The 15,098-nt window shown below is 41.8% G+C and overlaps 1 pseudogene; it reads right to left on the reverse strand.

Annotated features, from left to right (window-relative positions):
* Positions 1-13,489: 13,489 nt before the first annotated feature.
* On the reverse strand, positions 13,490-14,718 carry LOC142433984 (actin, cytoplasmic 1 pseudogene; annotated as a pseudogene).
* Positions 14,719-15,098: the final 380 nt, after the last annotated feature.

Below are 15,098 nucleotides of genomic sequence, written 5' to 3' on the forward strand. Positions count from 1 at the left end.
GAAGGGACCTCGATTGCCCGTCTATTCCACAAAATGTGATACTAGTCCATTATATTGATGACATTGTGCTGATTGGACCAACTAAGGAGGATGTATCAAAGACTCTAGATTCATTGGTACAACATCTGCGTACAAGAGGTTGGGAAATAAACCCAACGAAGATTCAGGCACCCTCCACCTAAATAAAATTTCTATGGGTTCAGTGGTATAGGGCATGTCTAGATACTCCTAAAGGGAAGAATAAGCTATTGCATCTACCCCCCCTCCCCAAAACAACAACTAAACAGTAGGCACAATGCCTAGTGGACCTCTTCGGATTTTGGAGGCAACATATCCCTCACTTGGGTGTTCTACTTTGACCTATTTATCATGTAACATGAAAGGCCTCCAATTTTGACTAGGACCCAGAATAAGAAAAGGCTCTGCAACAGGTTCAGGCTGCCGTGCAAGCTGCTTTGACACTGGGACCATATGATCCAGCTGACCCAATGGTGTTAGAGGTGTCAGTTGTAGATAAAGATGCAGTGTGGAGTTTTGGCAGACCCCTATTGGTAAATCACAGTGTAGACCGTTAGGATTTTGGAGTGAAGTCCTGCCTTCCTCTGCAGACAACTACTCCCCCTTTAAAAAACAGCTGTTGGCCTGCTACTGGGCCTTGGTGGAGACTGAACGCCTCACCATGGGCCAGCAAGTCACCATGAGGCCTGAACTACCCATCATGAACTGGGTATTATCTGACGCACAGAATCATAAAGTTGGACATGTGCAGCAATACTCCATTGTTAAATGGAAGTGGTATATACGAGATCGGGCCAAATCAGGGCCTGAAGGTACAAGTAAACTGCATGAAGAAGTGGCCCAAAATGCCCACAGTATCCTCTCCTGTCACATTACCTTCCTTTTCCCAGTCTGAACCTATGGTCTCCTAGGGAGTTCCTTACCATACTTTAACTGAAGACCAAAAAAATTTATGCTTGGTTTACTATATGCAGGTGCCACCGGTAAGTGGACAGCAGCAGCACTACAGCCCCTTTCTGGGATCTCCCTGAAGGACAGTGGTGAAGGGAAATCCTCCCAATGGGCAGAATTTCAAGCAGTGCTCCTGGCCATTCAGTTTGCCTGCAAGGAAAAATAGCCAGATGTGAGACTGTATACTGATTCATGGGCTATGCCTAGTGGCTTGCTTGGATGGTCAGCCTTAGTGTTTCTCTTCGGTATGGTGGGTTCAGATCAGGCACAATTCCCACACTGTGTCTCCAGTGTTGTCCCCATAACACTATGAGTCAGTGAGGAACATCATGTCATGTGGTAAGGCCGGCCCTACGGTCCTTTCTGTGCATCGACTCTATGAGCAGGAATATAGTCCTCATGGTTCGGTGGGCCAGGATGTGCTCCACTCTCTCTCTCTCCCTCCCCCTTCATTTGTTCTTGTGTGTTCTGATAAGACTTGTCCCTCTCCCTGAGCCGTAGCTTCAGTGATGTCCTCTAAAGTGAATTCTTCTGTGGGAAGAGGGGTGTCCATGTAGTTGGGATTGAGGCCGGCACCTCAGACCTCTCTATTGGTTCCCTGCTTCCTGCCAGTATGTTGAATTCATGTCTTGGAGCAGCAGGTTAAAGTCTGTTCCCTCTTTCCCTGTGGAGATATAAACAGCATCCTCCCCTTGGGTGGGTTAGTGTTCTGTTAGCATGCTACCAACACCCCCCCCCCAATCTCTCCTTTTTAGTTGACTACTATATGTATCCCTGGATTTGGTCTGGCCCCTGCCTTACTACCTGGACCTAATTCCAGGAATATATGCATACAGTAGAGTTTTCCCTATGCCCCTTTTGCATTTTTAAGCTTCCCTCAGCAGACTCATATTGTACTTGTCCTTTTGTGCTTGGCTTACCTCACTTAGCATATTTTTTCCACATGAAGTTGGTAATCAGTTTTTCCCAATTCTTTGAAGAAAGATGAAAGTATTTGGTTTGTTATAGCATTAAAATTATATAGTGCCTTGGGCAGAACTGACATCTTTACTACATTGTAACTGTTAGGCAGCTTAGCTTAGGGAATTGGGAAGTCCATTTACGCATGCCCAGGAGAGCCAGCAAAGGACAAAGCTGGATTTTCCCGCCCGTGGGCCCAGATGGGCGTTACACCTGGAGCAGCCCACCTGGGCCAGGTGACTGCAATTCAGCCAATGGGATCGACCTGGGGTCGTTCACCACGCCTCCCCTGGGAACCCTTAAGAAGGCAGGAACCGAGAGGGAGAGGGTCTTGTTTGGGCGGTCTGGTCGTCTTCGTGGGAGGGGAGAGATCCTTGCGTGACCTGGGGCAGTCTCTGCCAGGCCGCATGGTCAAAGGAATCCTAATGGGTGCCGCGTAAAACCTGAAACTTCTTTTAACTCTCATTAAACTCACTTGGATCACGAGCCCGGCTTTGGCGTGAAATCTTTCTCGCGTGGAGACAAGGACCGAGGCTGAAATCTAGTCCCGGAGAGAGAGAGAGACCTTACATAACTTCCTTTCCATGAGCATGGCATATTCTTCCATTTGTTGAGGTCACTCTTGGTTTCTTGTTAAAGTGTTCTGTAGTTTTCCTCATACAAATCTTTTGTTTTTTAGTCAGGTATATCCCTAAATATTTGAATTTGTGCTTGGTTATTGTGAAGAGTACCACCTTTTTTATCCCCTCTTCTGGGATCTTGTCTGATGTGTATAGCAGTCCAACAGAAGTCCAGACTTCTGTTTGTTGATGTTGTATGCTGCCCCTCTGCCATTCCTCTATTGCTTCCAGTACTCCGCTTGTGGAGCTTTTTTGGATTTTCCATATATAAAATCATATCATCTGTGAATAACGATAGTTTCACCTCTTCCTTCCACAAGCGAATATTTTTGATATCTTTTCTTTGTCTTACGCTGTTAGCTAGGACCTTCAGTATGATGTTAAATAAGAGTGGGGACAAGGATCATCCTTGTCTGGTCCCCTTTTTCAGTGGGATTTTTTTGGTCTTTTCTCCATTGACTCCCACGTTGGCTGTTGGTTTTTTATATATAGCTCATATTATTTTGAGGACTTTTCCTTTGATTCCTATCTTCTTGAGTGTCTTAAATAGGAATTGGTGTTGGATGTTGTCGAATGCTTTTTCTGCACCTATCTATATTATCATGTGGGGCTTACAGTTTTTCATGTCAATGTGGTGAGTGATACTAATGGTACTTCGTGTGTTTTTGTTTTTAGATCACTTTATTGGGGCTCGTACAACTCTTATCACAATCCATACATTCATCCATTGTATCAAGCACATTTGTACATTTGTTGTCATCATCATTTAAAAAATATTTTCTTTCTACTTGAGCCCTTGGTAGCAGCTCTTCATTTTTTCCCCTCTCCTGGTCTTTTATATGTTGAATTATCCCTGCATCCTTGGTATGAATCCTTCTTGGTCATGGTGAACTATTTGTTTTCTATACATTGGTATTTTATTGGCCAGTATTTTTTTTAAACAATTTATTGGGGCTGATACAATTCTTTTCACAGTTCATACATATACATACATCAATTGTATAAAGCACATCTGTACAGTCTTTGCCCTAATCATTTTTTTCTCTTTTCTTCTTTTACATTTTATTAGGGACTCAAACAACTCTTACACAATCCATACATATACATACATCAATTGTATAAAGCACATCCATACAATCCCTGCCCCAATCATTCTCAAGGCATTTGCTCTCCCCTTAAGCCCCTTGCATCAGGTCCTCTTTTTTTTCCACCCCTCCCTCCCCATTCCCCCCTCCCTCATATGCCCTTGGTAATTTATACATCGTTATTTTGTCATATCTTGCCCTATCTGGAGTCTCCCTTCCCCCCTTCTCTGCTGTCCCTCTCCCAGGGAAGAGGTCACATGTGGATCCTTGTAATCAGTTCCCCCTTTCCAACCCACTCACCCTCCACTCTCCCAGCATCGTCCCTCACACCCTTGGTCCTGAAGGTATCATCCACCCTGGATTCCCTGTACCTCCAACCCTCATATGTACCAGTGTACAGCCTCTGTCCTATCCAGCCCTGCAAGGTAGAATTCGGATCATGGTAGTTGGGGGGAGGAAGCATCCAGGATCTTGGGGAAAGCTGTGTTCTTCATCGATACTACCTCACACCCTAATTAACCCATCTCCTCTCCTAAACCCCTCTATGAGGGGATCTCCATTGGCCGACACTTGGGCCTTGGGTCTCCACTCTGCACTTCTCCCTTCATTTAATATGATATATATATACATATATACATATACACATATATACACATACATACACACACTTATATCTTTTTTTTTTTGCATGATGCCTTATACCTGGTCCCTTGGGCACCTCGTGATCGCACTGGCCGGTGTGCTTCTTCCATGTGGGCTTATTTGCTTCTGAGCTAGATGGCCGCTTGTTCACCTTCAAGCCTTTAAGACCCCAGACACTATCTCTTTTGATAGCTGGGCACCATCAGCTTTCTTTACCACATTTGCTTATGCACCCATTTGTCTTCAGCGATCCTATCATGGAGGTGTGCAGTCAATGATATGATTTTTTGTTCTTTGATGCCTGGTAACTGATCCCTTTGGGACCACTCGATCACACAGGCTGGTGTGTTCTTCCATGTGGACTTTGTTGCTTCTGAGCTAGATGGCCGCTTGTTTATCTTCAAGCCTTTAAGACCCCAGTCACTATCTCTTTTGATAGCCGGGCACCATCAGCTTTCTTCACCACATTTACTTGTTTACCCACTTTGGCTCCAGCCGTTGTGTCGGGAGAGTGAGCATCATAGAGTTCCAATTTAATAAAAGAAGGTATTCATGCATTGAGGGAGTGTTTGAGTAGAGGCCCAAGGTCCTTCCGCCACCTTAATACGTGACCTATAAATATAGACACATAGATCTATTTCCCCATCCTCCTATATATATTTGCATGTACATGTCTTTGTCTAGACCTCCATGAATTTGGCCAGTATTTTTAAAGAGTTTTTGCATTGATGTTCATTAGGGATGTTGGTCTGTAATTTTCAATTCTTGGGGATCCTCACTTGGTTTAGCTATCAGAGTTATACAAGCTTCATAGAAAGAGCTCGGTTGTTTGCCATCTTTTTATATATTCTGGAAGAGTTTGTGTAGGCTTGGTGTTAATTTTTCCCTGAGTGCTTAATAGAACTCTCCTGTGAAGCAATCTTGTCCAGGGGATCATGATAATGGGGGAGGTGGAGGGAAGGGAGAAAACATTAAAGAACTAGAGGAAAGTTGTGTGTTTCATCAGTGCTATACTGCTCTATGACTGGCTCGTCTTCTCCCCGCAACCCTTCTGTAAGGTGATGTCCAGTTGGCTACAGATGGGTTTTGGGTCTGCACTCCACATTCCCCCTCATTCACAATGCTATGATTTTTTTGTTCTTTGATGTCTGATACCTGATCCTATGGACACCTCATGATCACACAGGCTGCTGTGCTTCTTCCATGTGGACTTTGTTGCTTCTGAGCTAGATGGCCGCTTGTTTATATTCAAGTCTTTAAGATCCCAGATGCTATATCTTTTGATAGCTGGGCACCATCAGCTTTCTTCACCACATTTGCTTATGCACCCATTTGTCTTCAGCAATCATGTTTGGAAGGTGAGCATCATGGAATTCCAGGTTAACAGAACAAAGTGTTCTTATTTTGAGGTAGTACTTGATTAGCTGCCCAATGTCTGTCTGTTACCTTAATACGAAACCTGTAAATATATGTACATAGATCTATATAAAATATATTTACATGTGTACATGCCTGTATTTAGGCCTCTATAATGCCCTTTGCCTCCTAGTTCTTTCCTCTATTTCCTTTTACTTACTTCTTCTCCTACTATCATGTTCAGCCTTCATTTTGGTTTCAGTAATTCCTCTGGATTATAGTGCCCTTGATCAAGCCCTACGAGGCCTCCTCTACCCTCCTCATTATCGATTTTGGATCACTTGCTGTTCCCTTGTCCATGGAGTTGTTAATACCCACTTCCTTTCCCCCACCTCTCCCTCTCCCATGTTCCCCTGGAACTGTTGGTCCTGTTGTTTTCTCCTCCAGATTGTTTATCACACCCATCTTATCTAGATAGACCCACAGAGATAATAATATTTACAAAAAAACAAGACGGAACAGAACAACAAAAAAGACCGCCAAAAAAAGTAAAGAAACCTTTAAGAGTGTTTTCTGGTTGAGTCTGATGGGTTGCCATGTCCTAGCCCCAAAGTCTATCTTTGGTATTCCCTGGGGACTTTGTTACTCTGTTCCCCTTGCTGTTTTGTTGCACACCCTTAGTGTTTAGCCTCAATGTGGTGGGGTCAGATTAGGCACAATTTCTGCACTGTGTCTCCAGTGTTGTCCCTCATAGCACTATAGGTCAGTGAGGGACAGCGAGTCTCATAGTGGTGCCGACCCTATGGTCCTTTCTGTGCTTTGTCTGCCGAGTGGGACTATCGTCCACAGGGCTTGGTGGGCCAGGCCAGGGTGTGTTCTACTGTCTCTTACTTTACCTTCATTTGTTCCTGTGTGTTCTGATCAGTCATGTCCCTCTCCCTGAGCTGTAGCTTCAGTGCTGTCTCTGAAGTGAATTCTTTTGGGGGGAGGTGGAATGACCAAGCAGATGGACTTGTGAATAGCCTTGCTATTATGCAGAATGCTTTGGAAAGTGGGTTGTTGAAGATGGAGTTACGTTAAAATTTAGCACCCTATCATTTTGACCTCCCTTATGATCCATTTAAATATGTTCTAGTTTTTAATATTTTATTTCTTTTAGATTGAGGTTTTTGACTGTTTTACTTTGGTACTTTTAGGTTTTTTAAAAAATGTTCTTCTGTATTTGAAATTCAGGATAGATGAATCTATAGGGACAGTAACTGGATTTATGATTCTTTGGGGGTGTAGCAGGGGAAGTGGGGGTAAATGGGGGCTAATAAAGATGAGTACAGAACGAAGGAAATGTTCAAAAACTGATTGTGGTGACTCTTGTTCAATTCTTCTTGATGTGATCGATCTATTGAATTGTCTGACATGTGAACTATATGCCAATTAAACTGTTGAGAATAAAAGAAGCCCTACGTACAGCAGAATAAAACAAGCCTAATCTTCACTATCCTCACAATTGTTCTTATGTTTGAGCCCATTGTTGCAGCTACAGTGTCAATCAAGGGTCTTCTTTTTTGCTACCCTTCCACTTTACCAAACATTGTAAACTGTTAGGTTTGTAAGATAGAGCTGGTCTGTATATTATCTTACAATTTGGTGCTCATTGTGGGGCAGGAGGAAGGCCCCATAAAAGGGGGGGAATTTACCCAGGTGAAACTGAATTAAGGAAACTGTAACTAGAAGAAACATTGTGGTCCTCAAGCCCCCAGGAAGGAGCTCTGTGAGTAATAAGGGAAATGAGGAATAGGGGAACTTTTGGGCATATCACGGGGTTATGATGCAAGACAGTAGCTAGATAGCAGTGTACAGCATTTTTTTCTTTCTCTCTCTTGATTAGGCAAAGCGGGGACACAGTGCAGGAATAAAAATTTCTTTCATTTTTTTAGGGAGTATAATAATTGGTCCCTGAAAGGAAGTATAGCACAATGAAGAAACTTAAAAGATTTTTTTTTACTTGATATAAGAAAAAAGTTGCTCTGGTTGTTAGCTATAACAGATAAGCTAACTTAGTGGGTGTTGCAGTGTCTGAATAGTTGTAGTACAACAGTTAATTTTTAAATCATTTTTCTGACTTATCTAAGCAGAGAACAAATTTTTTCTCACAAGGAAGCTGCATATTTGTAGGGAGAGCATGTATCTTGTAACACTTGGTCTTTATAGACTTTAGTTAAAGTAGTTTTGGAGCCATTGCGCTTGGAAGAAGGAAAGTGTGAAGGTAAATCTGTGCATAATTCAGAACAAAATTCTCTGTCATTATGAAATAAATGAAAGTACTTTTCAGAAAACTAAGAAAAAGTACAAGAACATCTTCTAAGGAGGACACTCCTGGATATTTTTTTCTCTTCCATCAAAAACAGCTAGGGCTTCATTTTTGGAAGCCATCCAAGTTAAAGTTTTAACCTTGAGTCTTACAAACCAAGTATTGTGTGACAGTGAAGAAAAGATATTAGAGACACATTTTGTACAGATATAGATTTTACACCCAGGCCAGAAGGAATTGGTGTTATCCAGTGAAACAAAGAGTTCTTGTTGAAGAGGTCTTACAAATATTTTGTGTCTCCTGTGACTGTTATTAACCTTTACCTAATAATAATAACCCTCAAGGGATGAAGAGAGTTAGACATAATAACTTTTCTTTAAAATTGTTGATATAAATTAAACAGGCACTAGTTAATTTTGGAGTTACATTTGTTTGTGTTAATACTGATGCAATCCTTAGATGAAAAGGAATGGCTTATTTCTGACGATTGAATGATACTGAACAGGGCTCGTCTCTCATCTTCCAATTAGCTGCAACACCATGCTTTGTGGGCTAGTGGAGGGACAGGGTGAGATGCAGACAGAAAGAGAAAATTTATAGCATGGAGTTTCCATGGATTTGCAGAGAGCTGTCCTAGCAGCTGCCATTACAAAGAAATGCAGGCGCCAATTTGATTTATTGCCATCCACCATTGTTGATTTGACTCCTGAACACATGTTTTTGGCCATGTTGGCAGTGCTTGTTATTTCCCTGAAGTAAGAGTTGATCACTCTTATTGGACTTACATCCCTCATCCACAATTACTACAATTTGCTGAATGGTATTTGCCAGGCACTATGGTTTTCTCCAATAACACTCAATGGACTCTAGGACCATGAGGTGATGGGAAAAAGTCCCCAATAAGGAAAGATGTGCATTGAACATTACTTTGGGTTATGACTCTTAGGCATTGTGTGTGAGATTTGCAAAAGGTTATCTTAAATCTAAAATGCAAATGTGGGTGTCTTGGTTATCTGTTTGATATCTGTTCATTGGATGGATCATAGATTTTTTTTCCTTAGCAGGAATTACTTTTGCTGAATATGAAAATAACACTATACAACTTGGTAAGGGGATAATGGATTTTGCAAATTTTTCACTTATCATAAAATTGTACAAAAGGAGTTGTGTTGGTTATGTCATCAATGAGCCCATGGGAAAATTACTGTCACTATTGTTGATTGGAGTTCTCATGGAAATTTTCAAACTCTTCTGAGGATATAAATGCAACTTTCTGTAATTATGTGCACAATACTAGCTTGAATTATACAGGATCTTCTTATTGGATTCATATTGATGGCATGATATGAGAGTGGGTTAGGCCTCCTAAACCTCATCTTTTCTTTCCATCTATTGGACCTGAGCAGTGGGACTTGTGGAAATTACCTGTAGCTACATAGCTTATTTCTTATATTGGAGAATTTGGAGGCACAAGTTGCTCACCTTCCAGATACAACTTTACACTTAAAATGAAACTCTCTTGTGTACAACTGCTTTATGTGATTGCGTTTGGACATTCAAATATTAACTTGTCAATGAGAACAGGAACTTGCAACAATTGTAGATTGTATACTTGTATTAGCACTTCTATGCAGGTGACTTTAAACAAAGAAAGTCTTATCATATTGAAGTCTTATCTAGGAGTGTGGCTGCCACTGCAAATGTCTGGACCTTGGGAAGAAGGTCCCATTACAAATGTGTTAACTAAGGTATTGGGGATAACTCCTGAAAATACATAAAAGGCTTATTGGGATGTTAATTGTTGCTTTTTTTAAGGTTAATAGTCATCACCACTGCTGCAGCCGTAGCAGGGGCTGCACCACAAGAATCCATCAAAACTTAACATTTTGTGCAGAAATGGCAAAAAGATTCTCATGTAATGTGGACTAATCAAGCTAGAGTAGATGATGAACTAAATGGAAAAGTCATTGAGCTGCAACAAGCCGTGAAATGGCTGGGAGATCAACGTTTGGATTTACAAAAACAAAGGTCATTGAAATGTGATTAGAATGTTTCTGATTATTGTATTACACCATACTCATACAAGAAAAGCAAATATGATTGGAACTTGATTCATTTAAATAATGTAAAAGATAATGTAACATTAGACATTGAGACATTATGAAGTCTTTAAATCTTTTCGTGAAATTCTTGAGAATGATCCTGCTAATAATTTGATTTTACAGACTGATGAAGAATTACCCGGGTCTCCTGCATGGCAGGCGAGAATTCTATCCCTGAACCACGACCTTCATGACCGGTGGCAAAGCCTGGTGCAAAGGATAGGTTCATCTGAAATTGCATTAGTAATTGTATTGTTTATTATTTTCCTAGAAATTCAGATCCCCTGGAAGAGATTAAATCATGTGGAGGCCAAACAAACAGTTCATATCAATTTAAATTTGATTAGAAAAGAATATACTAGAGGGTAACAAATCTTAATTTAGTTTGCTGTTGAAAACATTATAGTAAATAAACACATTTAATGTCATTTGTTTGGAGTGTAGAGTGTATACATGTCCTAACTGTACTTTGAGTGTAAACTTTTATACAGATAGATTCTTATTTTGAGTATGCATGTTCCATAAAGAAGTGGATGGACTCTGGGTTCTTACTTAAGTCTAGCCTCAATACAAGAACAATTATTCTGAAAACATGACCTTACATGATACTAACCTCTTGAATTGATCACTGAAGAGAAGAGTGCATAAGCGAATGTGGTGGAGATAGCTATCAATAAGTATAGTATCTGAGATCTTAAAGGCTTTTATTCAAACAAGCGACCATCTAGCAAGGACCCAACTAAGTCCATATGGAAGAAGTACTCTAGCATGTGTTATCTGAATATGTCAAAGCAAAAGGTATCAAAGTTAAAATTTAGACACCCAGTTGTGAAAAGTTGTGGAGTACAGTGGAAAACCAAAACTCATCTGCAACGTAGTCAGTCAAGATGGCCACCTGAAATTGAAAATGTTTCTTGTTTAATGTTTTGGATTTTGTTGAAGAATTTTTCTTATGAATTTTCTTACTTATTACTTGCATCTTTATTGAAATGTGTTTTAAGTCATTTTGACTATTGGATTGTACAATCAGTGTGAATGCAACCCATATCAATTTGACTCTGTTTAGAAAATTAAAAAGGTAACGTTGTTTGCTCTGTAGTCAAACCGGACAGGATTATCACCTTCCGTGGTTCACAGCCTGTGGGAGAATCTGGATGGTTCAGCCATGGGAGCTGATGAAGCAGTGGCTGTCCCGTCTCTCTGCCTTAGATAAACGGATACTTGTCTCCTGTTTCTGACTAAAACTGCAGAAGGCAGCACTTTGCAAATTTATCAGTCACTTCATGTTCCCAACCTTATCCTCCCCGTCCGTCTGTGAATAACTTGGTTGATGTATTAATGCTTCTTTGTAAACCTTCAAAGAATTGTGAAATGTTTCATTGTGTAATCCTGTCAAGAGTTGCAGGCTACATGCAGGAGAAGTATTTAACCCTGCCTCTAATAAAGTTAGGGGCTCTTGAGTTCTATAATGCCTCCCCATATGCTTCAATTGCATCTATCCTTTTTCTTATCTCTACATTTTCTCATTGCAGATTGTGCCCCTCTCGAACCCGTTAGATTTCCTGTTCTTCAGGTGTTCCATATTATTTTTGGTATTGTTTGCATGTACTATTTATGTTGTTGAAAAATAGTATTTACAATGAATAGGTGTCTAGTCTTGCAAAACCCTGTTATGTGATATTTAGTCATATTTTCAATTGCTGATCATTTTAATTTAAACTTTTACATTCCAATCACCAGTAATTGTCAATGCATCTTGACTGCTTGTTTGATCAATTTCAGACTGTAGAAATTAGTAAATGTCTTCATCTCTGGCAACAGTTTTTGGTGTATAAATTTGAACAATGGCAAACTTATTGATTAATTAACTGGTCTTCCTTATAGGTGTATGGATATTATCCTCTCACCCATAATGTTGTACTTCAGGATAGATCATGAAATGTTCTTTTCAACAATGTCTCTCTTCAATTTGTCATTCCTAGGATTATAGTTCATATGATTCTCTGATTCAAAATGGTCAACATCAGTCCATTTCGGCTCACTAATGTCTAGGATATTGATCTTCAAATGTCTCATTTCTTTATACAACTTCCACTTTTCCTAGTTTATGATTCATAAATTCCATTATTAGTATTTGATGTTTAAACCTGTTTCAGTTAATATTGAGTTGAGCCACATTGGCATATAAAGGTCCTGAAATCCTTTATCCACCCAGTCATTAAGGTCTTGCTTTGAGGAGCCAACTCTTTCCCAGTCATATTTTGAGTAGCTTCATACCTAAGGGGCTTATCTTCTGGCACTATATTGGAAAATGTTCCACCACTATTCATAAGGTTTTCCTTAGTAAAAAAAATTATTTTTAAGAAATAGCTCTTTCTGTCTAGACTAAGGCAGATTTAAATCTGTAGGTTTATATTGTTTTCAAATTTGAGAATCTTTCATGTATATTTTTTCTCCTGTTCACTGAACTCTGATTATATATATGTAGTAGTTACATGAACATGCTTGTTCATTTTTCTCCCCTTTGAGTTTATTTTTTTCTCTGCTATTCAGAGTAGATTATTTCTATTATTCTATCTTCAAGTTTGGAGATCCTGGGTAGTGCAAAGGCTTCATGTATATGCTCAGCTTCTAATCAAAAGTTGGTGGTTTTAGTACATGCAGTAACATCTCAGAATCAGCTGATGAAATCCCTGGGAACATTTGTAGTCTGATACACATGAGTTTACCATGAGCAAGCAACTGACTTGATGGCAACTGGAAAAAAAAATTTTCAAGTTTACACATTATTATTTTTTTGTTTTTTCTTTAAGGTGTGCACTTTTATTGAACTGGTCAAGTCAGTGTACAGGTAAAGCCCTGGCTCCTCCACATCTCACCAACCCAGGGGACCCAAAGCCTTCATATCCTTCTAAATTTGGGGGGACAGAAAAGGAGGGGGTGCCCAATGGCTGACCATTTAAAAGGAAACGTTAAAAACAGAAAAAAAAAGCATTAAGGCGGTGGAATTATTTTATTTTAAAACCTTGGGTTACATAATTTACACAAAACCAATGCTCTTGTCCCTTGCAACCTCACATGGGTCTGGAGGGGAGGGGACAAGGGCTGGAACCCCTTCTCGGGAAATGTGGAGTGGGGCCGGCTTTGGAGAAGGACAAGAGTCTCCCGTCACATGGCATCGCACGGCTTTTGGAATGGCTATTTTAGAAAAGAAAAACGTAATCATGTACAATCAGAGTCCTGGCCACATTGTAGAACTTGGGGATGCTCGCTCCCTCTGCTGTCACCCTCACCGTTCCAGTTTTTAAATCCTGAGTCAAGCGCCAAAACAAAAACAAAACAAAAAAAAAAGAAAGAAAACAAAACCAAACAGATAAAGCCATGCCAATCTCATCTATTTTTTTTTTCTGCGCGTTAGGTTTTTCTCAAGAAAGGGTGTAATGCAGCTAAGGAACAGTCCGCCTAGAAGCATTTGCGGTGGACGATGGAGGGGCCAGACTCGTCGTACTCCAGCTTGCTGATCCACATCTGCTGGAAGGTGCACAGCGAGGCCAGGATGGAGCCGCCGATCCACACAGAGTACTTGCGCTCAGGGGGAGCAATGATCTTGATCTTCATTGTGCTGGGTGCCAGCGCTGTGATCTCCTTCTGCATTCTGTCGGCAATGCCAGGGTACATGGTGGTGCCACCGGACAGGACTGTGTTGGCGTAGAGGTCCTTACGGATGTCAACGTCACACTTCACGATGGAGTTAAAGGTAGTTTCGTGGATGCCGCAGGACTCCATTCCCAGGAAGGAGGGCTGGAAGAGGGCCTCGGGTCAGCGGAAACGCTCGTTGCCAATGGTGATGACCTGGCTGTCGGGCAGCTCGGAGCTCTTCTCCAGGGACGAGGAGGAGGCGGCGGCGGTGGCCATCTCCTGCTAGAAGTCCAGGGCGATGTAGCAGAGCTTCTCCTTGATGTCACGCACAATTTCACACTCAGCCGTGGTGGTGAAGCTGTAGCCCCGCTCCGTCAGGATCTTCATGAGGTAGTCGGTCAGGCCCCGGCCAGCCAGGTCCAGACGCAGGATGGCGGGGGGGAGGGCATACCCCTCATAGATGGGCACAGTGTGGGTGACCCCATCGCCGGAATCCATCACAATGCCAGTGGTACGCCCAGAGGCATAGAGAGACAGCACAGCCTGGATGGCGACGTACATGGCGGGGGTGTTGAAGGTCTCGAACATGATCTGGGTCATCTTCTCTCGGTTGGCCTTGGGGTTCAGGGGGGCCTCGGTCAGCAGCACGGGGTGCTCCTCGGGGGCCACGCGGAGCTCGTTGTAGAAGGTGTGGTGCCAGATCTTCTCCATGTCGTCCCAGTTGGTGACAATGCCGTGCTCAATGGTATACTTGAGGGTCAGGATGCCTCTCTTGCTCTGGGCCTCGTCGCCCACGTAGGAGTCCTTCTGGCCCATGCCCACCATCACGCCCTGATGCCGGGGACGTCCCACGATGGAGGGGAAGACAGCCCGGGGGGCGTCGTCTCCCGCGAAGCCGGCTTTGCACATGCAGGAGCCGTTGTCGACCACGAGCGCAGCGATATCATCATCCATGGTGAGCTTGGGGGTGGCGAGTGTGAACTGGCGGCGGTGACTGTGCGGCGGCGAGAAGCTTGTGCTCGCGAGAGGGACACGGTTTTGGCTGAAGTTTACAGATTATTGCTTCTCTTGTCTCCATTCTACTATTTAATTAATTCATTGATTATTTTATTTCTGATTGCATTTGGTCCTTCTATATCTTTTGTTTGTTTGTTTAATCATTTTATTATGGGTTCATATAACTCTTATCACAATCCATACATACATCAATTTTGTAAGGCACATTTGTACATTCATTACCCTCATCATTCTCAAAACATTTGCTCTCCATCTAAGCCCCTGGCATCAGCTCCTCATTTCCCCCTCCCTTCCCCTCCCCCTCCCTCATGAGCCCTTGATAATTTATAAATTATTATTTTGTCATATCTTGCAATGTCAAACGTCTCCCTTCACCCACTTCTCTGTTGTCCATCCCCCA

The sequence above is a fragment of the Tenrec ecaudatus genome, chromosome X (genome assembly GCF_050624435.1).
Source record: "Tenrec ecaudatus isolate mTenEca1 chromosome X, mTenEca1.hap1, whole genome shotgun sequence".
In the NCBI taxonomy this organism is placed as follows: domain Eukaryota; kingdom Metazoa; phylum Chordata; class Mammalia; order Afrosoricida; family Tenrecidae; genus Tenrec; species Tenrec ecaudatus.